At 47.8% G+C, this 27,377-nt stretch overlaps 1 protein-coding gene and 1 non-coding gene across 2 annotated transcripts in view; both read left to right on the forward strand.

Annotated features, from left to right (window-relative positions):
- Positions 1-522: 522 nt before the first annotated feature.
- The window catches only part of LOC138276467 (uncharacterized), a 42,200-nt gene continuing 15,345 nt past the window's right edge, over positions 523-27,377 (forward strand). Inside the window, exon 1 of the transcript XR_011200635.1 lies at positions 523-672. The gene's annotated coding sequence lies outside the window, so the exon portion shown is untranslated. The remainder of the gene's footprint in view (positions 673-27,377) is intronic.
- TRNAC-GCA (transfer RNA cysteine (anticodon GCA)) lies at positions 1,172-1,243 on the forward strand. Its single transcript has one exon. It is a non-coding gene; the product is annotated as a tRNA-Cys (tRNA).

Here is a 27,377-nt window from a genome sequence, read left to right on the forward strand (position 1 = left end):
ATCAATAAAAGGGATTAACTCGGCAGGAGGCTGAAATGTACAGAGTAAAGCCAGTGCTTTAGAAAAAAATCAATAAAAAGGCAATTAACTCGGCTGGAAGCCGAAGAATAAAGATTAAAAAGCTTGTAAAAGGCAGGCAGACTCGCAGCGCCTGTTACATTTAAGAAATTCAACTTCAATACACCAGTAAAATAGACATAAGATTTAGATAAAGTGAAAAGTTACTTATCTGCTGGAAGCAGCAAAGAAAGAGGATATGACGTTCGAGGTTAAGGACTTTATGGACTCAGGTCACTATGGTTGATTGGTGCATGTGACTTATACACTAGAGCACTTTGGGAAATGTTGTTTTTTGTTTAAATGTGTTTTAATTGGCTGCTGTGAATTTCTCAGTAAAGAAAGAGAAAGCATAATCCGAGCCTCCGGTCCTGATATAGAATCAGTGTTCTTGTTTCCTCTGGGCGGAGAGTCAGCAAGGACCAGGCAGAGAGGTTTGCGTCAGCGGGAGGAGGCAGAGAACAGGCCCTGCAGGATGTGAGCCCTGCTGTGTCCAGAGAGGCCCCTCCTGACTGTACAGAGTGTCAGTCACCACAAGAGAGACCCGCCCGGCTCTGAAGCTGCAGCTCTGCACATTTAGAAATGTCACAGATGGAAGCTGAAGAAAGTTCAAAGGTCGGCAAAATGTAAAGCAAACATATGGGTGCAGAATTGTTACTTGTACATCTGCATATAAGGAGTCATTCATTAATGTAGTACCGTTGGTGCTTCGCGTCCTTAACTATTTAGGTTATTACAGTTTATAAGATTTTTTTTTCTATCACGAAGGCTCAGAATTAACCAGAACATACACTAAGATTTAAATGAAAATATTGTTTTTTAAAATCTATTTGCATTTAAGCCACAAAGCAATGCAGCAATCTTCATAACTGTATGGGAGGGTGCGTGGGTGGTTCGGTGCTTAAATTGAGCCGGTGGTTTCCTGTGGGGGGGGACACCGGCACTAAATGTCTTTAGGAGTACCCTGGTATTCTGTGCGCGCACATTTAATTGCAGCACCCGCATGTTTCAGGGCACAGCTTTGGGCATGATGATGCGACAGCAACAGAAGAGTGAGTCCCGGCACTTCTGAAGCACCGCGGATAGAGCTCAGTGCGCTGACACTAACAGAGACGGGGATATAGCTCAGTGGTAGAGCATTTGACTGCAGATCAAGAGGTCCCTGGTTCAAATCCGGGTGTCCCCTTCACCCTTTTTTTTTTTTAAAAAAAGGAAATTTCAAATTATTATTTGCAAATAAAACTGGATATCAACAGTAGTTCAGTGTTTTCAATCGGTCCCTGAAAGAAACATCCACTTTTCAATCATGTTTTCCAAGAACTTGACGCCTTTTCTAACTGTTGTCATTTCCCTTTGCTAAAGTGAAATGTGTTTTTCAGCTCATGGCTTCCCTTCTTTACAGAGGTGACGAGACCAGCAGTAGACTGCGTGAGATGGGTGTCACAGGAGTGACTGTCACTGGTGAGAGGGTTTGGAGAGCATGCATTCACTCTCGTGCAAATACGAGTCTCTTTACACTTCGTATACACACCAGGGCCACTATCTGCACAAATCCAGCCTTCACTCAGTGCCACGGTGACACACGTCAGCATTTTACAACTGGCATGGGGGGAAGTTTGTAAATAAAAATGGGGAGGATGTATTTTACCCTTGACTTACGCTGTTGTAGAGGCAGTTTCAGGCGGGGGCAGCTAAAACAAAGACATTCATGGATTAAAAATCGGGAGCGTCCCGTCTGAATCGGGTCTGTTGTCATGTATGTGTTCATTCCACTAACATGCCAACACTGGTAACAGTAACCAGGTGAAGTTCGCCTAAGATAGGATTTCAACTTAGTTTTAACTTTTAATTTGTTGAAATAAAATCGTACTTCATGCTTAAAAGCAGGGAATCCATTATGTGTTTAACTAAAAAATAATGTCTATTGATCTGCAGTAAAATGCTCCACCCCTGAGCTATATCCCTGCGATCCGTCACTGCTCCGCCACTGAGCTATATCCCAGCGCTCCATCACTGCTCCACACCGAGCTATATCCCCGCGCTCTATCACTGCTCCGCACTGAGCTATATAACCCATCTGCTATCACTGCTCCACCCCTGAGCTATATCCCCGTCCTCTCTCACTGCTCCGCACTGAGCTATATCCCCGTCCTCTCTCACTGCTCCGCCACTGAGCTATATCCACGCACTCTATCAGTGCTCCACACTGAACTATATCCCCGTGCTCTATCACTGCTCCGCCAACGAGCTATATCCCCGTGGTCTATCAGTGCTCCACACTGAGCTATATCCCCGTCCTCTCTCACTGCTCCACACCGAGCTATATCCACGCGCTCTATCAGTGCTCCACTCTGAGCTATATCCCCGTCCTCTATCACTGCTCCGCACTGAGCTATATCCCCGTCCTCTCTCACTGCTCCGCCACTGAGCTATATCCCTCTATCACTGCTCCGCCACTGAGCTATATCCCAGCGCTTCATCACTGCTCCGCCACTGAGCTATATCCCAGCGCTTCATCACTGCTCCGCCACTGAGCTATATCCCCGTCCTCTCTCACTGCTCCGCCACTGAGCTATATCCCAGCCCTTCATCACTGCTCACACCGAGCTATATCCCAGCGCTTCATCACTGCTCCACACCGAGCTATATCCCCCGCGCTCTATCACTGCTCCGCACTGAGCTATATCCCCGTCCTCTCTCACTGCTCCGCCACTGAGCTATATCCCTGCGATCCGTCACTGCTCCGCCACTGAGCTATATCCCCGCGCTCTATCACTGCTCCACCACTGAACTATATCCCCGTGATTTTGCATTTGAAATTAGTTTCTGATGAAACATGAAGTGAAATCAATGCTAATTTCTGACGTCATTTAAACCGCAGTGTGTGTATTGGTTAATTCTGAGCCTCCACGATGAAAAAACCTTATAAGAAGTCCTAATTTGAAGAGTCAGGGAAGTGTTGTGCACGCATCACCAGTGGGACCAGAGTGATGGCCACCGGCGGGGGGGGGGCGCAGCTTCCACCTGCACAGAGCAGGGCGGGGGTGTTTTGCATTGAATTGTAATAGTATTTATATAGCGCTTACTACCCCTGACCAGTCTTGTGAGTGACTCACACTCTGTGCAGTCGGACGGGGCAGTCACTGAACACGGCACCTCATATCCGGTTCTGTCTGTGACTCTCCCTTCACTACGCCAACCTCTATCTGGGTAATCACCCCCCGCCCTGTAGGGAAGGATCATGCACAGTTCACCCCCAGGTGTGCGCACCTCTTGTGTCCGATGCTCTCCTGTGTTGCTTTAGTCACTTGGCTCCATAGCTCAGGGGTTAGAGCACTGGTCTCGTAAACCAAGGGTCGCATCTTGCTGGGGCCTCTAGTGCTTTCTCCTCAACACTCTCTTTTCAAGAGAAGTTATTCATTTGCAGAGTTTGGCTCGGGGCAAAGGATGACTATTTTAATGTCATTTTGTTACTACTTAGAAAGGAAATATTCCTGAAAATAGTATTCAAATTACTTTTTTAACCTGAACTAAGTACAAGGCAACACCAAATCTCCAGAACCGCTAGAAACCCTACACTGTGAAGCCTGACACGACAACTTGCGTCCTATGAACAGGTGCAGGAGGCACCATCCGCACACAGTAACACGTCCAAGATGGTGGTAGTGATAACGCGTCCAGTCCTTATAAATTACCTGTACCTGGACACGTTGCAGGTCGGTGAACCTTTTAGCCGAGTTGGACTCTCCTCATCCTAGAATAGTCGGATCACTTAAATCAATAATCAATAACTATTGTAATCGATACCCAATACTCAATTAATAAATTGAAATAACACACTAGGAATCAATAACAGTTGGTATTTCGACGCACCATGACCTTTCAGTCATGAATAACCACACCAGTTTATTAAAAGTTAATGAGTTTATTTCCCTATATTAACAAAGCTAGCACAATGTGTATAAGTCTCAAAACCAAATGATATATGTATACGAAAATTACTAGCTGTCCATAGCAGCAGAAGAAACGCAATCTATGCAAAATCTGTATTATAATGCACTCGGTTATAGCAATGCAAATTACTAATATAAGTAACTGAATTTGACTAATTTCATACATCGGTCAGCATAACAAGATTTTAATTTAGCATGGTGCATCAGATGATTGCCTCGACTAACCTCTAATTAGCACTGTCATGTGGGGTTTCATGCAAAACAAATTTAGTCAACACAAATTTGGAAAACTTCTAGCTTGGGACCTATCAAAATAGCAGGTGGTACCTAGAAGGAAAAACACAATGCATAATACAATTATCCTTTCATAATTACCAAATACAATCAGCGTTCAAGAAAGTCTTCGTCCCTCAGGTACCGGTTCGATCAGCATGGGGCAGATTTCAAGGGGCAAAGTTAAGGGGCAAAGTTACTGCATGAGCAAGACGGGGGCAAATTAAAGTTAAAGTCTCTAGGTTGAGAATTCTTAAAGTCTCTTTCTCTGGAATAGATAAAAGGGCATCAAGGTGTCGTCCAAGATGGCGTCTAACATTTGGCTTCAAAATGGCATCATGGAAAAATGGCTGATTTCTCTTTGTCCGGTGGGTTTAAGTAAGAAACATTCCAAATTCAGCAGGGTCTTCCATTGGAGGGTTCATAGGGTGGCTTCAATTTGACCAATGAATAGTGTCTTTCTCCTAGTACTCATTTATGCATACATTGTCCTTGGAGCCTTGGAACACAAAGGTTTGCCAATTATTTCGGTATCAGTACTCTTATTGTCCGCACCTGCAGAGACTGACCTTGTATCAAAGGGGATGAAACCGGCCTAGCACGAAACCTTGGAGATAAGTGTATTAGTCATCTCTACTGGGAATAATGTTCTTTTAAAAGTAAAAACCACGCAGTTGAATTTGAGGCCAAGCGACTAGGCCAAAGCCTCTACTAAATTTAAGCTAAGCATAAAACAGTTTCAACAAGAAATCATAACACACATTTGCGATTATGACGGATTACTACAATTTTCAATTCTTCATGATTAATTAAGCCCGTTTATAATATTGACGAACTACTCCGAGGGCACAATTTCCCTCGTACATTATTTTCTTTACTAAAATCACACTGCATTATACGATTTTGGTTACATGATATAAGAATATATGTTGGTCCTTCTTTTTCTGCGTCATCAATCCCTCCTCTGATGACTAATTATGTCATCACATCAAATCTACCCACAAATTTTATTCCATTAAAATTCTGTTTGAGTAATTTGGCACTTCAGTCAATTCCCTCTTACTTTTGATTCCTTTGGCTTTTTCTCTGTATATTTCTACCATTTTGGTTTGTTCTTTCTCTTCTCTTCTCCTTTTGTTTCTTGTTTTCAGTATTTTAATAGCTTTCCATATTCCCCAAATGCCTAATAAAGAAATTAATACTATTAATATTCCTTTTACTATTTTCAGTAATAATCCATTCCAAATGTTGCTGAGCCAATTTCACACAGAAGCAAATCCTTTTCCAACCTTCTCCCATACTCCTGGTTCTTTCAATTCTTTCAAATCTGTGCTTTCGTTATTTAAATTTGTAAGCATTTTTCTAATTTGCCCACTGTTGTCCGGAATATAAGTACAACAGTGACGTGTACCAAGCATTTTGCAAACGCCTCCATCCTTTGCTAAAAGAATGTCTAAGGCAAGCCAATTTTGAAGAGTCATAGCTCTTTCTGCAGCAAGTTCAGCATCCATCAGGATTATAGTTCCTGAGAATTTTGTCAACATGTTATCCACAATAGTAGACAACTTTCGTATTTTAATCGAATTCAATATGACACCCACTGAAGGAATCATTGCTCCAAATATATCTCCTACCACACCAGAAGCTGTCTCCCTCTTCTGAACATGATGTGATTCAGACAGCTTTGGGAATTTCTTTAAGTCGTCTAGTTGATAAACCTTTGGGAATACTATTCTCGAATAACGTCTCCCATACCATCCTTTAGGAAGACGATAATAGGCGTTAAGTCCACAAATATAATATACCCCTGGAATAACTGTGTCTTGTCCATTCAGCATGAACGTCCATTTGGGTTGAAACAAAAACGTATGTTTACATTCACTCGTTCCCACAAAAACTGTGTCATAATATGATTTATGTCTATGTACACAGAACCTCCCTACGTGTAATGTATCTAAAGCTATTTTCCCTTGTGTCTTTATTGCGGCAAAAGCATAGTTATCTACATATGTCCTCTTATGTAACTCCCTTTCTAATTTCTCCTTCACCGCTTTCCTCCTATCGTCAGTGTTATCTAAAAAACGTATCTCCATCGGTGAAAGTAAGCATGTAAGGTTCTCTCTATGTGTGTGAGCTGTGTGGAAAGGTGACAATGGTTCAAAGGAACCCCTCATCAATTTTATATAATAATCTCTTGCTACTTTACTCAGATACTCTATTATGGGGATATATTCAAATGTAACATCCTGATTGTAATAAAAGTAGTGAATATATTCCTGGCCATAAAATCTGGTCATTATCAAACTACATGTAATTCCGTACGTAAGAGGCATGCTATGAAATGTCACCCCTTCCACTACTGAGGTAGGTATTTGTGTGCACACGTAACAATCTTTCGCATCCATTGTCTCAACATACTCACTCAACAAGCGATAGAAAACATTGGACGAAAGTTCCTTTTTATCATGCAAATGTCTTTCGTCTTGTTCGAGTTTCTTTAAAGGCTTTAGTTCAGTAATAGGTTTAGAAGTAGAAGCATCATTCGTCTCTTTCTCTTCCTTTCCATGCATTCCAAGAACTATTGCTACAATGATTAGTACACATGCAGTTATTAGACCTATACACATGTATTTACAACACTTCATTTTATGCCCCTGTGTAGAGTAGCCTGTGATGATCTATATAGAATCAGAAAGTTAAAGACACTTTATCAAATCAGATTTGCAGATATATACAAAGCTGAACGAGTTCAATGTTCACATTGTTTTCTTTAGCAGCTTAGTCTCTTATTGGTTAGCAGCTTTGTCTTAAAATCGGTTTCAACGTCAATCAAGTTAGCAATGTCTTAGCCTGTTTGAAAGTCAATCAGGTTGTTAATGTCTTATTCAGTAATGTTCATGGGATTTCACTTTTCAAGTACCAAAGTGAAGTTCCGCTTCTTCGTTCTCAAGACTGAGAGATAGGAATTCGTCTGACCAATCGTTAGTGGCTATGTATGTCCACTCCGGACCAGAATATCTTCTGTTCGGTATTCTTTTCCTCTTTAATTTTGCATCTCCTCTTGATTCTCTCTCACTGGTACTTTCTTCCTTGGCCGGGTCTTTCTCTTCACTTGGTGTTACTATTGCGACAGACATTTCTTTTCTTTTCTCTTTCAACTTTGGCCCTTCATTTTCATTTGATATTTCTTTAGTCCTTAGTTTCACTGGGGATATACTTTGCCTCCGTTTCGCACTGTTTTTACCTGAGGGACCTGCAACCGGTTCCGGAAGAGGTTGAGCGATTTCACTCTGTCCCGCCTCCTTTTCTTCCCCTAGGAGGTCAATCAGGTTTTCCTTTTCTTTTCCTGTATCGTCTGCTTCTGGGAAAGCCCTCCTCTGATCAGGCTCTCCTGCTTCTTCACCTGTCGCAGGCTCTTTGTCACCCTCCGGATCTTCGTCACTTTCTGATGTTTCTCCCCCGTTCTCCTCAAATGGATCAGCTATTTCTTCTTCAGAGAATATCTCTCCCTCCTCTATTTCTGCTTGTTCGCCTCCAGGTTCTCGTTGTTCTGTCTCGGTGCCTGGTACTCTATTGTCAGTAACTGGTGATTTCAGTGCTTCAACTTACTCTTCTGTGGGGCACGTCACCCTTTTCGTGTGACTGGCGTAAATCCAGTTGGGAACTCCCGCACACTTCACAGCGGTAGTAGTAGTCAGAATCACTTGGAAAGGTCCTTTCCAACGGGGTTCCAGGCACGACTTCTTCACGTCCTTCGTTATCATGACCCAGTCACCTGCTTTCAGGGCGTGTCCTGGACTTTGGATCGGTGACAAGTTGGTTGCCTCCACCTGGTGAGAAAAAGAGCGTACCACATCAGCTAGACCTTTGCAGTAGTCCAATACCATATCATCCGTAATATTCAAAAGAGCATCTGCCGGAACTGCTGGAAGTCTCATGGCTCTGTCCATGAGGATCTTGTGCGGGGACAGTCCAGTTTTCCTATCAGGGGTGTTTCTCATTGACATTAACACCAAGGGCAATGCGTCAGGCCATTTCAAGTTTGTTGATGCACATATTTTCGCCATCCTTGATTTCAATGTGCCATTCATGTGCTCCACTAGACCTGATGCTTCAGGGCGGTAGCTACAATGCAATTTTTGCTCAATGTTCAGCGCTGCACACAATAATTTTATTACTTCGTTATTGAAGTGACTTCCCCTATCTGATTCTAAGGAGATCGGGAATCCGAAACGTGGTATTAGTTCTCTCAAGAGTAGTTTTGCAACTGTGAGACTGTCATTTCTGCGTGTAGGGTATGCTTCAATCCAGTGACTAAAAATACACACAATCACCAACACATACTTCAAGCCTCCATGCACAGGCATTTCAATAAAATCAATTTTCAGCCTGCTGAATGGACCTCCTGCCCTCCCAATGTGGCTCAAATTTACTACTGTTCCTTTCCCTGCGTTCATTTGTTGGCAAATGACGCAACAATGGCAAACTGCTTCAGCAACTTGATGGAATTTGGGGTTAGACCAATCAGTTTTGAATAGTCTAACCATGGCGTCCCTTCCAAGATGGGCTTGTCCATGGTAGAATCTGGCTATCTGAGTCAAAAGACTGTTTGGCAGAACCAATTTCCCTTCACTTGAAACCCACAAATCATCCAGTTTCTTTACGCATTGCAATTTGGTCCATGAGAGTTTCTCATCTTCACTAACATCGTTCTGTAAGGACTTCAATTCATCCATTGTATCTACAACCTTTATAGCAAAAGCTTCACTTGGTTCAAGTTCTGGCTCATTTATCAAGTTCCATTCATCTCTGAGCAATATACAGTTCAATGCGCAAAACCTTGCGACTTGATCTGCATATCCATTTCCCAAAGAAATGTAATCCTGCGATTTCGAGTGTGCACTGCATTTTACCACTGCTACTTCTCCTGGCAACTGGATTGCATGTAACAATTCTCTTATTCTTTCACCATTTTTCACTGGTGATCCTGAAGAGGTCATGAAGCCTCTTTGTGACCACAACTGTCCAAAGTCATGCACTATTCCGAATCCGTACTGACTGTCAGTGTAAATGGTGACTTTCATTAATGTGGAAAGTTGGCAAGCTCTAGTAAGTGCTACCAGTTCCGCTACTTGTGCAGAGTAAACTCCTTGAAGCCAAGATGCTTCCAGAACACCTGTTATTGTACATACAGCATATCCTGCTTTCAATATTCCTAGTGCATCTCTTAACCTCTTAGCTGCTGGGCCTTTCCCCCCCCCCCCAGTGCTGAGCCCTTTTTTGGCTATTTGGGGTAGTTCGAGCTTAGGCCTTCATAACATTTTGTCCACATAAGCTATCCACGCCAAATTTGCGTCCTTTTTTTCCAACATCCTAGGGATTTCAATGGTACCCAGAGTTTGTGGTTTCCCCTGGAGGAGACCAAGAAAATAGCCAAAATACAGTGAAACTTTCGTTTTTTCCCAAAAAATGGGAAAAAGGGCTGCCGAAGAAGGCTTGTGGTTTTTTCCCTGAAAATGCCATCAACAAATGGTTTCTGGTGCTGAAATCAGTATCTTCCCACCTTTCAGGAACAGACAGACCTGAATCAGAAAACCACATTTTTCAACACAAATTTGGCATTTTACTGGGACATACCCCATTTTTACTATTTTGGGTGCGTTCAGCCTCCTTCCAGTTAGTGACAGGAATGGGTGTGAAACCAATGCTGGATCCCGGAAAGCTAAACATTTCTGAAAACTAGACAAAATTCTGAATTCAGCAAGGGGTCATTTGTGTAGATCCTACTAGGTTTTCCTACAGAAAATAACAGCTGAAATAAAAGAATATTGATATTGAGCTGAAAACAACAGCCATTTTTCTTTATGCTTTACTCTGTAACTTTTTCCTGCGATGTCAGATTTCTGAAAGCAATATACCGTTTTGTCTGCTGGACTCTTCTGGTTGCGGGGATATAAAGGGCTTGTAGGTTCATCAAGAACCCTAGGTACCCAGAGCCAATAAATGAGCTGCACCCTGCAGTTGGTTTTCATTCTATACTGGGTATACAGCAATTCATTTGCTGAAATATGAAGAGTGAAAAATTGGTATCAAGAAAACCTTTGCATTTCCAAAATGGGCTCAAGATAAGGTTTTGAGGAGCAGTGGTTATTTGCACATCTCTGAATTCCGGGGTGCCCATACTAGCATGTGAATTGCAGGGCATTTCTCAAATAGACGTCTTTTTTACACACTCTCTTATATTTGGAAGGAAATAATGTAGAGAAAGATAAGGGGCAATAACACTTGTTTTGCTATTCTATGTTTCCCCAAGTCTCCCGATAAAAATGATACCTCACTTGTGTGGGTAGGCCTAGCGCCCGCGACAGGAAATGCCCCAAAACACAACGTGGACACATTACATTTTTTGACAGAATACAGAGCTGTTTTTTTCCAAAGTGCCTGCCTGTACATTTTGGCCTCTAGCTCATCTGGCACCTAGGGAAACCTACCAAACCTGTGCATTTTTGAAAACTAGAAACCTAGGGGAATCCAAGATGGGGTGACTTGTGGGGCTCTGACCAGGTTCTGTTACCCAGAATCCTTTGCAAACCTCAAAAAGTGGCTAAAAAAACAAGTTTTACTCACATTTCGGTGACAGAAAGTTCTGGAATCCGAGAGGACCCACAAATTTCCTTCCACATAGAGTTCCCCAAGTCTCCCGATAAAAATGATACCTCACTTGTGTGGGTAGGCCGAGTGCCCGCGACAGGAAATGCCCCAAAACACAACGTGGACACATCACATTTTTTGACAGAAAACACAGCTGTTTTTTCCAAAGTGCCTGCCTGTACATTTTGGCCTGTAGCTCAGCCGGCACCTAGGGAAACCTACCAAACCTGTGCATTTTTTAAAACTAGAGACCTAGGGGAATCCAATATGGGGTGACTTGTGGGGCTCTGACCAGGTTCTGTTACCCAGAATCCTTTGCAAAATCAAAATTTGGCTAAAGAAACACGTTTTCCTCACGTTATGGTGACAGAAAGTTCTGGAATCTGAGAGGACCCACAAATTTCCTTCCACATAGAGTTCCCCCAAGTCTCCCGATAAAAATGATACCTCACTTGTGTGGGTAGGCCTAGTGCCCGCGACAGGAAATGCCCCAAAACACAACGTGGACACATCACATTTTTTCATAGAAAACAGTGCCTACCTGTGGATTTTGGCCTCTAGCTCAGCCGGCACCCGAGGAAACCTAGCAAACCAGCGCATTTTTGAAAACTAGAAACCCAGGGGAATCCAAGATGAGGTAACTTGTGGGGCTCTGACCAGGTTCTGTTACCCAGAATCCTTTGCAAACCTCAAGATGTGACTAAAATAACACGTTTTCCTCACATTTCGGTGACAGAAAGTTCTGGAATCTGAGAGGAGCCACAAATTTCCTTCCACCCAGTGTTCCCCCAAGTCTCCCGATAAATATGATACCTCACTTGTGTGGGTAGGCCTGGTGCCCGCGACAGGAATAGATCACACAACGGTCAATGTTGGTCCTTACGTGAGGCAGCTGTTAACCCTGGGGTGATCCATTCCTGACGCAGGCACTAGGTGTAGGTCGCTGTAGGGTAGGTCGCTCCCCCTGCCGCTGCAGCCCCTCCAGGTTCCTGAGTTCCTGAGTTCCTGAGACCCACCTCACAGTAAGTACCCCCCACCTCCCAGCCCCTCGCTCTGCCCCGCGCTACTCACCCTCTCTCCTGCTTCTTTTCTTCTTCTCTGTTCTTCTGTTCTTCCTCCTCGCTCCTCGTCTGTAATCTTCTTCTGTACTCTTCTTTTCCCCGTCTTCGCTCTTCTTCTCTTCTTCCTCATCTTCTTCTGTGGTCTTCTGCCCTCTGTTCTTGGTTTTCTGTGTTCTTCTGTGTTCTTCTGTGTTCTTCTGTGCTTCCGGTCTTCCTTTCTTCTCTCCTTCTGGTCTTCCGGTCTTCTGTTCTTCTGTTCTTCTGTTCTTCTGTTCTTCTGTTCTTCTGTTCTTCTGTTCTTCTGTTCTTCTGTTCTTCTGTTCTTCTGTTCTTCTGTTCTTCTGTTCTTCCGGTCTTCCGGTCTTCTGGTCTTCCGGTCTTCTGTCTTCTGCCTTCGGCTCATCTGCCTCCTCCGTCCTCTTCTCCCCGCGCCTGCCCTCCTGCTCCTGCCTCATCCCCCTCCCTCACTCGCATCCCCCTCTCTATCTCCCCTATCTAACCCGTTCACTATCTACCTCCCTCACTCCTCCTATATACCTATCTCTCTATCTCTCTACCCCACTATCTAACTCCCTCACTCTCCACCTCTTCCTATCTTCCTATCTCTCTATCTATTTCCCTATCTATCGATTTCCCTATCTATCTATTTTCTCTATCTATTTCTCTATCTCTCCCCCCCTCCCACCACCCCCTCTATTACCTATCTTCCTATCCTCTCACTCTACCTCTCACCCTCACCCACCTCTACAACCCCCCCTCCCCTATCTTCACAACCCTACTCCTATCTTTCTCCCTAATCTTCTAAACCTCCTAACACTCACCCCCCTCCACCCTTAAACCCCCCTCCCCCAGCTCTTCTCACTCTACCTGTCCCCCCCCCTCGCGCTTTCCCGCCGCGACCTCCTGCACGCCCCCGCCCCCCCAGCTCCCATTCGCCCCCAGCTGACCCCTCCCCCCCCCTCCTACCTCATATGGCGGCCGCTGCGCAACAGTGGTAGCGACCCTTGACCCAAGGGTAGGTCGCTCCCCCTGCCGCTGCAGCCCCTCCAGGTTCCTGAGTTCCTGAGACCCACCTCACAGTAAGTAACCCCCACCTCCCAGCCCCTCGCTCTGCCCCGCGCTACTCACCCTCTCTCCTGCTCCTGCTTCTTTTCTTCTTTTATTCTTCTCTGTTCTTCTGTTCTTCCTCCTCGCTCCTCGTCTGTAATCTTCTTCTGTACTCTTCTTTTCCCCATCTTCACTCTTCTTCTCTTCTTCCTCATCTTCTTCTGTGATCTTCTGCCCTCTGTTCTTCGTTTTCTGTATCTTCTTCTGTGTTCTCCTGTGTTCTTCTGTGTTCTTCTGTGCTTCCGGTCTTCCTTTCTTCTCTCTTTCCGGTCTTCTGTTCTTCTGTTCTTCTGTTCTTCTGTTCTTCCGGTCTTCTGTCTTCTGCCTTCGGCTCTTCTGCCTCCTCCGTCCTCTTCTCCCCGCGCCTGCCCTCCTGCTCCTGCCTCATCCCCCTCCCTCACTCGTATCCCCCTCTCTATCTCCCCTATCTAACCCGTTCACTATCTACCTCCCTCACTCCTCCTATCTACCTATCTCTCTATCTCTCTACCCCACTATCTAACTCCCTCACTCTCCACCTCCTCTTATCTTCCTATCTATTTCCCTATCTATCGATTTCCCTATCTATCTATTTTCTCTATCTATTTCTCTATCTCTCCCCCCCTCCGCCCACCCCCTCTATTACCTATCTTCCTATCCTCTCACTCTACCTCTCACCCTCACCCACCTCTACAACCCCCCCTCCCCTATCTTCACAACCCTACTCCTATCTTTCTCCCTAATCTCCTAAACCTCCTAACACTCATCCCCCACCCCCCTCCGCCCTTAAACCCCCCTCCCCCAGCTCTTCTCACTCTACCTGTCCCCCCCTCCCTCACGCTTTCCCGCTGCGACCTCCTGCACGCCCCCCGCCCCCCAGCTCCCATTCGCCCCCAGCTGACCCCTCCCCCCCTCCTACCTCATATGGCGGCCGCTGCGCGACAGTGGTAGCGACCCTTGACCCAAGGGTAGGTCGCTCCCCAAGCCGCTGCAGCCCCTCTAGGTTCCTGAGTTCCTGAGTTCCTGAGACCCACCTCACAGTAGGTACCCCCCACCTCCCAGCCCCTCGCTCTGCCCCGCGCTACTCACCCTCTCTCCTGCTCCTGCTTCTTTTCTTCTTTTCTTCTTCTCTGTTCTTCTGTTCTTCCTCCTCGCTCCTCGTCTGTAATCTTCTTCTGTACTCATCTTTTCCCCGTCTTCACTCTTCTTCTCTTCTTCCTCATCTTCTTCTGTGGTCTTCTGCCCTCTGTTCTTCATTTTCTGTATCTTCTTCTGTGTTCTTCTGTGTTCTTCTGTGCTTCCGATCTTCCTTTCTTCTCTCCTTCCGGTCTTCTGTTCTTCTGTTCTTCTGTTCTTCTGTTCTTCCGGTCTTCTGGTCTTCTGTCTTCTATCTTCTGCCTTCGGCTCTTCTGCCTCCTCCGTCCTCTTCTCCCCGCGCCTGCCCTCCTGCTCCTGCCTCATCCCCCTCCCTCACTCGCATCCCCCTCTCTATCTCCCCTATCTAACCCGTTCACTATCTACCTCCCTCACTCCTCCAATCTACCTATCTCTCTATCTCTCTACCCCACTATCTAACTCCCTCACTCTCCACCTCCTCCTATCTTCCTATCTCTCTATCTATTTCCCTATCTATCGATTTCCCTATCTATCTATTTTCTCTATCTATTTCTCTATCTCTCCCCCCCTCCCACCACCCCCTCTATTACCTATCTTCCTATCCTCTCACTCTACCTCTCACCCTCACCCACCTCTACAACCCCCCCTCCTCTATCTTCACAACCCTACTCCTATCTTTCTCCCTAATCTCCTAAACCTCCTAACACTCACCCCCCTCCACCCTTAAACCCCCCTCCCCCAGCTCTTCTCACTCTACCTGTCCCCCCTCCCTCGCGCTTTCCCGCCGCGACCTCCTGCACGCCCCCAGCTCCCATTCGCCCCCAGCTGACCCCTCCTACCTCATATGGCGGCCGCTGCGCGACAGTGGTAGCGACCCTTGACCCAAGGGTAGGTCGCTCCCCCTGCCGCTGCAGCCCCTCCAGGTTCCTGAGTTCCTGAGACCCACCTCACAGTAAGTACCCCCTACCTCCCAGCCCCTCGCTCTGCCCCGCGCTACTCACCCTCTCTCCTGCTCCTGCTTCTTTTCTTCTTTTCTTCTTCTCTGTTCTTCTGTTCTTCCTCCTCGCTCCTCGTCTGTAATCTTCTTATGTACTCTTCTTTTCCCCATCTTCACTCTTCTTCTCTTCTTCCTCATCTTCTTCTGTGGTCTTCTGCCCTCTGTTCTTCGTTTTCTGTATCTTCTTCTGTGTTCTTCTGTGTTCTTCTGTGCTTCCGGTCTTCCTTCCTTCTCTCTTTCCGGTCTTCCGGTCTTCTGTTCTTCTGTTCTTCTGTTCTTCTGTTCTTCCGGTCTTCTGGTCTTCTATCTTCTGCCTTCGGCTCTTCTGCCTCCTCCGTCCTCTTCTCCCCGCGCCTGCCCTCCTGCTCCTGCCTCATCCCCCTCCCTCACTCACATCCCCCTCTCTATCTCCCCTATCTAACCCGTTCACTATCTACCTCCCTCACTCCTCCTATCTACCTATCTCTCTATCTCTCTACCCCACTATCTAACTCCCTCACTCTCCACCTCCTCCTATCTTCCTATCTCTCTATCTATTTCCCTATCTATCGATTTCCCTATCTATCTATTTTCTCTATCTATTTCTCTATCTCTCCCCCCTCCCACCACCCCCTCTATTACCTATCTTCCTATCCTCTCACTCTACCTCTCACCCTCACCCACCTCTACAACCCCCCCCTATCTTCACAACCCTACTCCTATCTTTCTCCCTAATCTCCTAAACCTCCTAACACTCACCCCCCTCCACCCTTAAAACCCCCTCCCCCAGCTCTTCTCACTCTACCTGTCCCCCCCTCCCTCGCGCTTTCCCCGCCGCGACCTCCTGCCCGCCCCCGCCCCCCAGCTCCCATTCGGCCCCAGCTGACCCCTCTCCCCCCCTCCTACCTCATATGGCGGCCGCTGCGCGACCGCGCAGTGGGTGCGCCAGAGGCAAGCCCGTCGGTGCCTGTCCCGCGCCTAGCGCCACGACCCCTGGTCCCCAGCTCTCCCAAACCCTGCTGATCCGCTATGACCCCACCACCCTCCACGCCCTCAACCCAGGGCGCTCCAACACCTGCTTCCAAGCTCACCCCAAACGCACCCATGGACCCTTTGCCTGCAACTCCTGCAAACGCATCTTCCACCACGCAACAACCACGACCACAAGCCCACGCGCCATCAACCACCTCAAGTGCATCCTAGTCAACGCTCGCTCCGTCCACAAACACGCGGTTGAACTCTGGGACCTCCTGGACTCCATAGCACCGGACGTCGCCTTCATCACAGAGACCTGGATGAACGCCTCCTCTGCTCCAGACATCGCCACCGCCATCCCCGAAGGCTACAAGATCTCCAGGAAAGACCGCACAAACCAAGCAGGAGGAGGTATCGCCATCGTCTTCAAAGACTCCATCAGCGTCACCACCTCCACCGAGGACACCCCTCTCGCTGCGGAACACCTGCATTTTCAGATTCGCACCGACCCGAGGACCACCCTCAGAGGATCCCTCGTCTACCGTCCTCCCGGGCCACGCGCCCCTTTCAGTGACGCCATCGCCGACTTCATCTCCCCGCACGCCCTCGCCTCTCCGGACTACATCCTCCTAGGCGACCTCAACTTCCATCTGGAACAAAACAACGACCCCAACACCACCACCCTGCTCGACAACCTCGCCAACCTCGGCCTCAAACAACTGGTGAACACCGCCACGCACATCGCCGGACACACGCTCGACCCCATCTTCTCCGCCAGCAAACACGTCTTCTTCAGCCACGCCTCCGCCCTACACTGGACTGACCACAGCTGCGTCCACTTCACATTCCGACGCGAGACCCGCCACCTCCGCACCCAACCCATCCCTCGTCGACAGTGGAACAAAATCCCCGAAGAGCAACTCTTCTCCGCACTCGCCGCCAACCAACCCACCTTCACCACCGACCCCAACGACGCAGCCCTCAACCTCACAAACTGGATCTCCAACTGCGCAGACATCCTTGCTCCCCTCAAACGCACGCATCGACAGACCAACACCAAAAAACCTCTCTGGTTCTCTGACACCCTCAAAGAATCAAAGAAAACTTGTCGCGCCCTTGAGAAAGCCTGGCGCAAGGACCACACCGCTGACAACATGACCGCCCTCAAGAACGCTACCCGCGAACACCACCACCTGATCCGCGCTGCCAAAAGTAACTTTTTCACCGACAGACTGGACAAAAACAGACACAACAGCAGAGAACTCTTCAGCATCGTCAAGGAGTTCTCCAACCCCAGCGCCAACGCCAACGCCGTCACGCCCTCACAGGATTTGTGCGAATCCCTCGCCACTTTCTTCCATCGCAAGATTAGCGACCTCCACGACAGCTTCGGACACCAGACCCAACCAAACACCACCGAACCGGCATCCACGGCCATCACCCTCAACAACTGGACCCACATCAACAAGGAAGAAACCAAATCCATCATGAACTCTATCCACTCCGGCGCTCCTTCGGACCCCTGCCCGCACTTCATCTTTAACAAAGCCGACGACATCATCGCCCCGCACCTCCAGACCGTCATCAACTCTTCTTTTTCTTCTGCTACCTTCCCCGAATGCTGGAAACACGCCGAAGTCAACGCCCTACTAAAGAAACCTACGGCTGACCCGAGCGACCTGAAAAACTTCCGCTCCATCTCTCTTCTGCCTTTCCCAGCCAAAGTAATAGAGAAGACCGTCAACAAACAGCTGACCACCTTCCTGGAAGACAACAACCTGCTCGACCCCTCACAAACCGGATTCCGAACCAACCACAGCACTGAAACCGCCCTCATCTCAGTCACTGACGACATCAGAACCCTGATGGACAACGGTGAAACAGTCGCCCTCATTCTGCTCGACCTTTCGGCTGCCTTTGACACCATCTGTCACCGCACCCTAATCACCCGCCTCTGCTCCACCGGGATCCAAGGCCAGGCCCTGGACTGGATCGCCTCCTTCCTCGCAAACCGTTCCCAAAGAGTTTACCTCCCTCCGTTTCGCTCAGAACCCACCGAGATCATCTGCGGCGTACCCCAAGGCTCATCACTCAGCCCGACACTCTTCAATGTCTACATGAGCCCCCTCGCCAACATCGTACGCACGCACGACATCATCATCACCTCCTACGCCGACAACACCCAACTTATACTCTCCCTCACCAAGGTCCCCGCCAGCACCAAAACCAACCTACAAGAGGGTATGAAGGACGTCGCAGATTGGATGAGGCTCAGCCGCCTAAAGCTGAACTCTGAAAAAACGGAAGTCCTCATCCTCGGCAACACCCCGTCCGCCTGGGACGACTCCTGGTGGCCCACGGCCCTCGGCACCGCACCGACCCCCACAGACCAAGCCCGCAACCTCGGCTTCATCTTGGACCCTCTTCTTACCATGACCAAGCAAGTCAACGCCGTGTCCTCCGCCTGCTTCCTCACCCTCCGCATGCTCCGCAAGATCTTCTGCTGGATCCCCGCCGACACCAGAAAAACCGTGACCCACGCCCTCGTCACGAGCCGCCTGGACTACGGCAACACCCTCTACGCCGGGACCACAGCCAAACTCCAAAATCGCCTGCAACGCATTCAAAACGCCTCGGCCCGCCTCATCCTCAACATACCCCGCAGCAGCCACATCTCCGCACACCTGAGACACCTGCATTGGCTCCCAGTCAGCAAAAGGATCACCTTCTGACTTCTCACCCACGCACACAAAGCCCTCCATGACAAGGGACCGGAATACCTCAACAGACGCCTCAGCTTCTACGTCCCCACCCGCCTCCTCCGCTCTTCTGGCCTCGCACTCGCTGCTGTCCCTCGCATCCGCCGCTCCACAGCGGGTGGGAGATCTTTCTCCTTCCTGGCGGCCAAGACCTGGAACTCCCTCCCCACCAGCCTCAGGACCACCCAGGACCACTCCGCTTTCCGGAGACTCCTAAAGACCTGGCTGTTCGAGCAGCGATAACCCCCCCTTTTTCCCCTAGCGCCTTGAGACCCGCACGGGTGAGTAGTGCGCTTTATAAATGTTAATGATTTGATTTGATTTGTAGGCACTCAAGTGGGGTATTGTTTTTATCAGGACAGGTGAGGAGTCACTGGGTGGTAGGAATTTTGTGGATCCCAGCATATTCCTGTAGTTTGTGTGACAGAAATGCGAGAAAAATAGAGTTTTTATTTAACATTTCAGCTTTGTAGGGTATTCTGGGTAAGAAAACTTTGGGGAATCCACACAAGTCACACCTCTGTGGACTCCCCCGAATGTCTAGTTTCCAGAAATGTTTGGGTTTAGTGTGTTTCTCTATATGGCCGCCGAATCCAGGACCAAAAACACAGGTGCCTGCCTTACAAAACCAGTTTGTTTTGCCATAGATAATTTTGATGTCTCCACAATACGATTTGGGTGGTGGAATTTGGGGCTGAACTAAATTGGGGAGCTCCCAAGAGAGCACTCTCTCTCTCTCTGCTTGCTGCCGCATTCACCTGCACTCTGGGTTGGGCTAACCCACTATTACCCAGTTGCACAAACAGCTTGCGAAGGGACAGCAGGACTGTCCTCATCACCTCCCTCATAATGTACTGGAAGAGGAGTTATCGAATTGGACTCCTCTGACTGAAAAATCTCTCCCAGAGTCTGCGCCATTGTCCTATCCCTCAGATGCTGTCTCAGTATCTGATGTCTCAGTCTCTGATCCTATGTCAGAGCTGTCCTCTATAACCCGAGTGCAGGCAGCAGTCATCCATCAAGATGCCATCTCTGCTATTGGCTAAACTGTTGCTCTAAAACACTAGCCTACGTAGACAGTCACAAAATCGATGGTGTGTGTGAGATACGTGCAACAGTAGAGGCCACCTTACCTGCGCTTCTTCCCTCAATCAGCACGTTCTTTCAAGACACTCAAAAAACACCTTGTCACATACCATTCATCACAGTCTTTAGCACCTCCTGCGCCCAGTCCAACAATCATTATTGGTGCTCCCACTCCCTCCTCCTCGGATTCCCTCATTACCACCCAGCAAAAGTGCCCTTCATCTCTCCATAGCCGCCCTCCACCCCGCACATACATTTCATTGGTATTATAGCGCAGGTAATGGCTGACTTTACTAATGTGCTCAGCTATTTACATAAAATACAGATTTGCTCTTTGCAGTGGGCATATAAAACTTCTGCGCTTCTTTATGGCACTAAAACTGCCACTAGACAAGTCTGACCCTTTTCCCCCCAGGGAAACCACACACATATTGACAAAAGTGATATATATATGACAGCCAACCACCTGAAACTCAACTCAAGCAAAACCGAAATAATCCTCTTTCGCCCACACAAAAACACCTGGGACCCCTCATGGTGGCCCACCACGCTAGGCCCTGCACCCACCCCCGCCAACCACGCACGCAACCTCAGCATCATCCTAGACTCCTCCCTCTCGATGACCCAACAAATCAACGCTCTCACCTCCTCATGCTTCAACACACTCCGTATACTGAAAAAAAAACATTCAAATGGATCCCCACAGAGACCAGAAAAACTGTCACTCACGCACTCATCAGCAGCAGACTTGATTACGGAAACGCCCTCTACGCCGGCACCACTCTAAAACTCAAGCGCAAACTACACGCATCCAGAACTCAGCAGCATGACTCATCCTCGACCTCCGCCGACACAAACACATCTCTCCACACCTCAAATCCCTCCACTGGCTCCCCATTGACAAAAGGATCACCTTCAAGATCCTCATCCTCGCACACAAATCACTCCACAACACAGGCCCTGCCTACCTCAACGAGAGTCACCTTCCACACCCCCACACGAAACCTCCGCTCAGCGGACCTCTCTCTCGCCTCTGTCCCCCGCATCAAACACACCACCACCGGGGGCAGATCCTTCTCCTACCTTGCACCCAAAACCTGGAACGCCCTCCCCACCCACCTTCGCAAGACCCAAAACCTACTTCTTTTCAGGAAGGGCCTCAAAACCTGGCTTTTCGAACAGTGAACCTCCCAGCCCCTTTCCCTCTCCCCGTCCCCCCCCCACCTCCTTGAGACCCTCACGGGTGAGTAGCGCGCTTTATAAATCTCTTTGATTGATTGATATATATATAGATCTATCTATATATATATATATATATATATATATATATATATCTACATAGTTATATCTATAGATATATCCATGTACATAGATATATCTACATAGATATATCTATATATATAGATCTATATATAGATCTATTTTTTTTAGTTGTTGTATGGTTTCCTTGGGGTCCAAAATGGCCCCCAGGGAAACCCTACAACATCTAAAAAAAATATTGCCCCCACAGGGGGTCGCCCTGCCCACGGGCAACCCCCTGTCGATTGCGCACCCCCCCCCCCCCCCAAGGGGGCACCTACCTTTCTTTTTTTTCAAATATGCCCCCGGGGGGGGGGGGCGGCCCGTTTTACGAGGGGGCCGACCCCCCCAAGTGAAATCCCTGGCGTCTAGTGGTGTTTCCTGGCCAGGAAACAGTTTCAGAAGGCTCGTAAGAAAGGGGAGAATCTCCCCTTTCTTACGAGGCCTTTTGAAAGTTTCCCTGGCCCCCCGATCGCAGCTGTGCTGCGATCGGGGGGGCCAGGAAACCTGAAAGTGTTTCCTGGCCCCCGATCGCAGCACTTTCACTTTCAGGAAGGCCTCGTAAGAAAGGGGAGACTCTCCCCTTTCTTACGAGGCCTTCACGACGACTTCCCTACTCTCACACTTTGGAGTAACACTCCTCTAAAATCTTTTAATTGGAGTTCGTAACTCCCTTAAAATCCTCACAAACTTCTCAATTAATCTGCGGCAATAAGCTGTGCAAGCGCAAAACCCTAACTTCACTCATACCGTCACTAGAAACGCCGAAACATTCTCACACCTCCATGTCCTTCATTTGCAAGCTCCGAGATCCCGGGAAAGTCATTGGGGACTTAGGGCATCATCATCTTTCCAACTTGTTTTATCACAGAAATTTTAACTTATCTCCGTCTATTCCTCGGATGGGGTCTCAAAGGGCGAAACCATCAATCTCTGCTACCATCTACTGATAACGCGTCCAGTCCTTATAAATTACCTGTACCTGGACACATTGGAGGTCGGTGAACCTTTTAGCCGAGTTGGACTCTCCTCATCCTAGAATAGTCGGATCACTTAAATCAATAATCAATAACTATTGTAATCGATACCCAATACTCAATTAATAGATTGAAATAACACACTAGGAATCAATAACAGTTGGTATTTCGACGCACCATGACCTTTCAGTCATGAATAACCACACCAGTTTATTAAAAGTTAATGAGTTTATTTCCCTATATTAACAAAGCTAGCACAATGTATATAAGTCTCAAAACCAAATGATATATGTATACGAACATTACTAGCTGTCCATAGTGGCGGAAGAAACGCAATCTACGCAAAATCTGTATTATAATGCACTCAGTTATAGCAATGGAAATTACTAATATAAGTAACTGAATTTGACTAATTTCATACATCGGTCAGCATAACAAGATTTTAATTTAGCATGGTGCATCAGATGATTGCCTCGACTAACCTCTAATTAGCACTGGCATGTGGGGTTTCATGCAAAACGAATTTAGTCAACACAAATTTGGAAAACTTCCGGCCTGGGCCCTATCAAAATAGCAGTTGGTACCTCGAAGGAAAAACACAATGCATAATACAATTATCCTTTCATAATTACCAAATACAATCAGCGTTCAAGAAAGTCTTCGTCCCTCAGGTACCGGTTCAATCAGCATGGGGCAGATTTCAAGGGGCAAAGTTAAGGGCAAGTTTCCTTGCAGCAGCAAGGAGAAAGGGGCAAAGTTACTGCATGAGCAAGACGGGGGCAAATTAAAGTTAAAGTCTCTAGGGTGAGAATTCTTAAAGTCTCTTTCTCTGCAATAGAGAAAAGGGCATCAAGGTGTCGTCCAAGATGGCGTCTAACATTTGGCTTCAAAGATGGCATCAAGGAAAAATGGCTGATTTCTCTTTGTCCGGTGGGTTTAAGTAAGAAACATTCCAAATTCAGCAGGGTCTTCCATTGGAGGGTTCATAGGGTGGCTTCAATTTGACCAATGAATAGTGTCTTTCTCCTAGTAAACATTTATGCATACATTGTCCTTGGAGCCTTGGAACACAAGTTGCAACAAGGTTTGCCAATTATTTCGGTATCAGTACTTTATTGTCCGCACCTGCAGAAACTGACCTTGTATCGAAGGGGATGAAACCGGACTAGCACGAAACCTTGGAGATAAGTGTATTAGTCATCTCTACTGGAAAAATACCGAATAATGTTCTTTTAAAAGTAAAAACCACGCAGTTGAATTTGAGGCCAAGCGACTAGGCCAAAGCCTCTACTAAATTTAAGCTAAGCATAAAACAGTTTCAACAAGAAATCATAACACACATTTGCGATTATGACGGATTACTACAATTTTCAATTCTTCATGATTAATTAAGCCCGTTTATAATATTGGCGAACTACTCCGAGGGCACAATTTCCCTCGTACATTATTTTCTTTACTAAAATCACACTGCATTATACGATTTTGGTTACATGATATACGAATATATGTTGGTCCTTCTTTTCTGCGTCATCAGTAGCACTGATCCAAGACCTCCCACAGAGCACCTTCCATGGCTAACACCTGGGGGAAGCTTCTCACTCACACAAGTTATGTTGGAGGGTCACGACCTCGTCTCCCCTCCCCGCCGCCCACAGTGAATCACCAGTTAAACACCAAAAGAAAACTTCACCCACAAACCAGACCCCTCTCTGGTGACCCCACGATCACAGCTCTCAGTCTGCCCACGAGAAGCCTAAATTCAAAGAGGACAAGACATGAGTGAACCTGAACGTACACACAACACACCACAATCACACACCAACCAACACAAGCTCATCATGAACACGCAATATGCCTTTGTCAGGAGACGGATGTCGGTGGACTCCCGGTTTGCCTCTAGGAGCAACCAGAGAACCATTTAAAAAGTGTACAAGTTATAACTTTTTTTTTTTTTTAGCAACCTGACTTTTTCTAGTTTCGTCTGCAACCTGCCTTTTCAACTACACGCATTTCAACATCTTACAAAAGGAAAGCGGGAGATTTAAAACACATACTAGGGAGAATGTACTTTCCCTTTTTGATTTTTATTGAAGCAGAGGCCATTTCTGGCGGGAGTCAGTCAAAAATACAGCAGTTCCTGGCTACAAAGCCCGGGAGCCTCCCGGCTGAATCGGGCCTGTTGTCATGTAGGCCACTACACTGCTCCTTCCTCGCTCTTCTGAGGTGTATATTTACCCTGAATACAATAGTTAAACTTGAAGTTATTGGTTTGACTGTTCATACTCACGTTTTTAATTAATGAAATTATCTCATCAGATGCGTCTTAATGCGCTCTCAGAAGCATGCATTTATTTCTTAAAAGGTTTTTTTTATTACTAATTAGTGTCAGCTTGCTGCGCAACTAATTAGATTAAATGAACAAACACTGGCAAAGCCAATAGGTCTCGCTTTTGGAACCATTTGGCTTTGACAGTGTTTTTTAACCATACTGTACATCATCCCCGATGTTGTTCATCATCAAAGAAAACAAAAAAATAGGCCTGATGATGCGGAAGTCGAGCTGCTTTGTACTCACAGGCAGCACCAGACAAGCGCCTAGAAAATGACTAAAGCATGTTTTTCTTCAAATTGACCAAGGTGGATCAGAAAATAATACAAACAATTCTGTGGACACCGTTTTTAAAACCCAGGTGAAGGGCGGGGGGAGGGGGGGCAGGTGTGGTGAAGCATCCCGGGTAATGCGGGTGGGAGCAACAACCCGGAGGGTGCAGTAGAGGGAGAGCAACGTGGAAGGCATTGGTGGGGGAGAAAGACGAAGGACAAAGTTAAGGGGAGAAGCTACAGGTGAGTGAGCAGCGTGGAGCAGACGGGGAGAAGCGCAGGGACGAGGAAGCAGCCGGGGGCAGGGGAATGTTACCCAAGTGCACCATGGAGGCGGGTGCCCGAGAGCAAGACGGAGTGCGGCCAGGGAGAGAAGTGCACGAGGGGTGTAGCGCACTGAGGCGGAGTAGGAGAGCACGGAAAGGGTGCTCAGTGGCAGCACAGTGTTAGAGGCTATAGCTGAAGGGTATAGATCAGTGGCCGGCAGCTTTAGGAGGGAGGTGTGGCGGGCGCACACACACACACACTCATTCTTTCTCACACAGACAGGCATGCACACATGCACGCACATCCATTAACAACACTCATACCATTCAAACATGCTCACACGCACCAAACATTCATTTTAAAACATCACACACTCATTCTTTCACAGACGCACGCACGCACGCACATCCATTAACACTCATTACCTCCCGTCCCTCCCTCGCCTTCCTTTAGACCAATGAGGCTCCCTGCCTCCCCATAGACCCTCCCTTCCCCTTAAAACCCCACCCCCACTACCTCCTGTTCTTTTTTGTCTAGTCCCGCTAGACTTACCTTCTTCCTTCTTCCACGGCGGGGCCTGGGGGTCTTTGGCTATGCTCTCCTCGAGGCGCGGAGCTCCTCGGGGAGGGTTCCTGGCGGTCGCGTCTTCAAGAGGTGGGCGTGGCTGCCTTGGAGACGCGTCCTGGGAGTCGGCTGATGAGGTTGGTCGGCTCTTTGCGGCTGGGGCTACAATTTCCGGATCTTCGGCTCGCGGAGCCGCGCTGAGGTGCCGGTTTGGATTTTCGGCATTTTGGAGCGGTAGGACGGGCGTTCTGCCCGCGTTTTTAACAGGTTTTTGTCAATTGTTTAGGTTTTTTCATTTGCTGTTTCTTTTTCAGAGGAGGGCCTTTCTCTGTTATTTAAAGGGTTGGGGTCCTGTGGCTGACATTTCTGGTTTGTATCATGCCGAAGGTACCTGCCGAAAGATGTAGGATTGTTTCCTCTTCCTCTTCATCGGGGGAGGATGGTGAAGTTCCCCTCTCCACGCCTGGGGGTCGCCAGGTTCCGGTAGGGGCTTCTGCGTCACTCATGTCCAGAGAAGAGGTTCAGGACATGATTGAGGTGGCTGTCTCTCGGGCTCTCCAAGCAGCGGTGGCCAGGCCTGGTCGTTCTCCGGCAGCCCGTCCTCCTGGGACTGCGGAGAGGTCCTCTTCTGGGGATGATGAGGATGACGCTCCATCTACTTCTTCTGGTGGGAAATATGTCTCCAGGGAAGAGATGTGGGAGGTGATGTCGCATGTTCTGGTCAATTTAGGTTTTCCTGTGTTTCAGCCTACGGGATCGGATTCACATTTGTTCCCTCAGTATCAAACACCTTCTAAGTTTACCATGCCTTTTCAGGGCCCTGTGAAGGAAATGGTATTCCGGGAATGGAAAGATGTGGATAAGTCTCAGGTGCCACGGTTCCTTCAGAAACTGTACTTACTGGAGGGGGAGGATGTGTTACCTCCCTCAATTAAACTGGATTCCATTTTGGCGACCCTGATTGGCAAGACGGCTGTCAATCCGGAGGATTGTGTGCATACGGATGCCACTGACCGTAAGGTGGATTCTGGTCTTAAGAGGGCTTTTGCGGCAGAGAATTTGGCCCTCAGAGCGGGTATATTTTCTGCTTATTCTGCACAATCTTTGGTGCAGGATTTTGACAAGCTGGCGGTGGCTGTTCAGGAAGGTTCGGAGTGCTCGGAACTTCTGGCTGTCATGGAGCAGCAGGCCAGGTTGCTGGCAGACATGTCTTCTGATGTGGTCCGTACTTCGGCTCTGGCATCGGGAGCTTTGATTGGGGCTCATAGGTCCCTCTGGTTGAGGTTGTGGAAGGCGGATCCTGGGGAGAAATCTGCTCTCCTGAGACTGCCTTTTGAGGGGCGCAGTTTGTTTGGTGATCAGTTGCCTTCCATTTAAGGAGAGGAAACACGCCTTGCCTTACAAAGGTGGTTCTTCTTCTGGCAAGGGGTGGAGGAAGCATTCGCGCTCATCTCCCAAAATGGATCCCAAATCATTTTCTTTCAGGAAACGTTTTCAGCCCAGTTTTTCTCCTAAGAAGTCTGCCCCTTCGAACCGGGGTGGGTTCAAGAAGGGGTCCTGACAATCATTGTGGGCTTGGCATAGGGCAGGTTGGGGGATGGCTTAGGCACTTTCTTTCAGTGTGGCAGGAGAGTGTCAGCGATCGTTGGGTGCTGGACATTGTGGACAATGGCTAC

This window comes from Pleurodeles waltl, unplaced genomic scaffold (genome assembly GCF_031143425.1).
Source record: "Pleurodeles waltl isolate 20211129_DDA unplaced genomic scaffold, aPleWal1.hap1.20221129 scaffold_39, whole genome shotgun sequence".
In the NCBI taxonomy this organism is placed as follows: domain Eukaryota; kingdom Metazoa; phylum Chordata; class Amphibia; order Caudata; family Salamandridae; genus Pleurodeles; species Pleurodeles waltl.